We start from the raw sequence: 2,500 nt of genomic DNA, 5'->3' as shown, positions 1-2,500 counted from the left end.
ACTGCTGACCAACACTGACCACTTCTTCAACAAAATTTCTCTGGAAATACTTTGTCTGACAATTCCAAATTTGGGTCAAACATTGTAGGAAAAAGTCCTTCACAGTCATACCAATAATAGCTTGTAAATCTTCCGAATTAAGCCCGTATTTCCGGATCATTAACGGTTTATTTCGTTGACGCTCGATCCCGATCCAAAAATTCCATAATCCCACTTTCAAGTTGCCAGAACGTAGGCTATGGTTGGGAAGACGGCACGACATCGTTGTTCTTGTTCACAACTACAAGAAAACGAATACTAGTTCTCGACAGAACACACACACACACACACACACACACACACACACACACACGCACACACACACACACACACACATATATATATATATATATATATATATATATATATATATATATATATATATATGATAGTCAGTCGTGTCCGACCATGACCATCAGAACAGCAGAGGAGGCAACTGTTCCAACTATTTGGGCTAGAATTTGATTATAGTGGAGAGTGTCTTGCCCAAGTACATCCCCACTCTCTCGGCCAAGAGGGTTTTCGGACAGTTGGCGTTGGGATGGTTCCCAAAGGCCAAATAGCCTACAAGGCTGCAGCACTAAGAGCCAGTGCAATTTTGCCTCCTAGTTTGAGAGTCATAGTCCTTCACAAAAGACTAAGCTGTAAATGGTTTCCCATTGACTGGAAAAACCATTGATAGAACACAGTACAGTGACACTAACCACACCATTGACGTGTTTACTGCATGTGGACGGTCTAAAGTGGATACTGAATTAACTGGAATGAACATTAAAGAAAAAATTGAATCGAACGTTTCTTTCAGTTTTGGTCAGCCTGTTGTCGGACTGTTTCTGCAGATCTAAACATGTTGTAGTGTGCCTGAGGCGATGTCAACGTCAACTGAGATTTAAAAAAAAATCAACAACAACAAAAACAACAACAACAACAAAACACATGATTTAAATGGTGTTATTACGTGGTTACTGAATAAGCTGGAATGAACATAAAAGAAAAATCGAATCAATCATTTCTTTCAGTTTCAGTCAGCCTGTTGTCAGACTGGTTTGTGCAGACCTATACATATTGCAGAATGCCTGAGGTGATGTCATCGTCTCCCTTACGGCCAGATTAAAAGAATGTCTTAAATAATGGAGATATGTCAAGAAAACAAGGTTTAAATGGTGTTATTACCTCCAATGCAATGATAGTGGAGTGATGGCCTAGAGGTAACGCGTCCGCCTAGGAAGCGAGAGAATCTGAGCGCGCTGGTTCGAATCACGGCTCAGCCGCCGATATTTTCTCCCCCTCCACTAGACCTTGAGTGGTGGTCTGGACGCTAGTCATTCGGATGAGACGATAAACCGAGGTCCCGTGTGCAGTACGCACTTAGCGCACGTAAAAGAACCCACAGCAACAAAAGGGTTGTTCCTGGCAAAATTCTGTTGAAAAATCCACGTCAATAGGAAAAACAAATAAAACTGCACGCAGGAAAAAAAAAAAAAAAAAATGGGTGGCGCTGTAGTATAGCGACGCGCTCTCCCTGGGGAGAGCAGCCCGAATTTCACACAGAGAAAGCTGTTGTGATAAAAAGAAATACAAAATACAAATACAAAATATTTTTATGACGCTGAATTTGGTCGATTGATGTCAGACGCGGCATAGCACTGGCGATGACACTGTTTCCGAGCAGAACGTCCGTGGTTCCATCCCGTTCGCACACCTTGGTTTTTTAAGCTTATAAATATTTTGATACAGGACCCATTTTAACGATGTTCTAATCACTTTTTCTTCTCTCTCTCATGGTTCTTTACTGGATACAGCGCGTGCTACAAGTGAGTCCTGAAGGCCTTGCCTCTCTGGGTTTTTTTGTTTGTTTTGTTTGTTTTTGATTTTTTCAGTGTGCGAGGATATGTTATTTTTACTATAAAAGTTTATTTTTATTTTTATTTATTTATTTTTTTAAGCAGCATGTTGCTAAGGAAGTTGAACGTGTTCTGAATGAGTGCTTCACACGAAACATCAGTGTAAGGTTTTATCTGAACAGCTAGCACCCAGACCACCACTCATGCATACACACACACACACACACACACACACACACACACGCGCGCGCGCATGCACACACGCACGCACACACACACAAACATATGCACGCACACACACACGTACACACCACAAACACACACACACGCACGTACACACACACGTACACACACACACACACACACAAGCACCCAAACATTACGAAGAAACAAAAAAATCAAAGAAAACACAACACAATGAACTTGCCCACACTTTTATTTCTAACCCCCACAAAAAAATATTATCGTGAGGAGCTGAATTCAAGAAACTTAAGTTTTTGCTCTTGTGGTCAAGCTCTTGTTTTTTCTTTTTCGCCTTGTCGCGATGGTCAATGGAATTATTCTTTGGTGTATCTAGTTTTTGTAGAAGAACAGGGTAGTTGCACTGAGTTCTGGGT

The 2,500-nt window shown here is 41.2% G+C and overlaps 1 protein-coding gene across 1 annotated transcript in view; it reads right to left on the bottom strand.

Annotated features, from left to right (window-relative positions):
- Positions 1-2,316: 2,316 nt before the first annotated feature.
- The window catches only part of LOC143290705 (uncharacterized), a 22,985-nt gene continuing 22,801 nt past the window's right edge, over positions 2,317-2,500 (bottom strand). Inside the window, exon 14 of the mRNA XM_076600220.1 lies at positions 2,317-2,500. This exon is cut by the window's right edge and continues 2,075 nt beyond it. The gene's annotated coding sequence lies outside the window, so the exon portion shown is untranslated.

Source organism: Babylonia areolata, chromosome 16 (genome assembly GCF_041734735.1).
Source record: "Babylonia areolata isolate BAREFJ2019XMU chromosome 16, ASM4173473v1, whole genome shotgun sequence".
Classification (NCBI taxonomy): Eukaryota; Metazoa; Mollusca; class Gastropoda; order Neogastropoda; family Buccinidae; genus Babylonia; species Babylonia areolata.
This window is presented reverse-complemented; position numbering and strand designations above follow the sequence as displayed.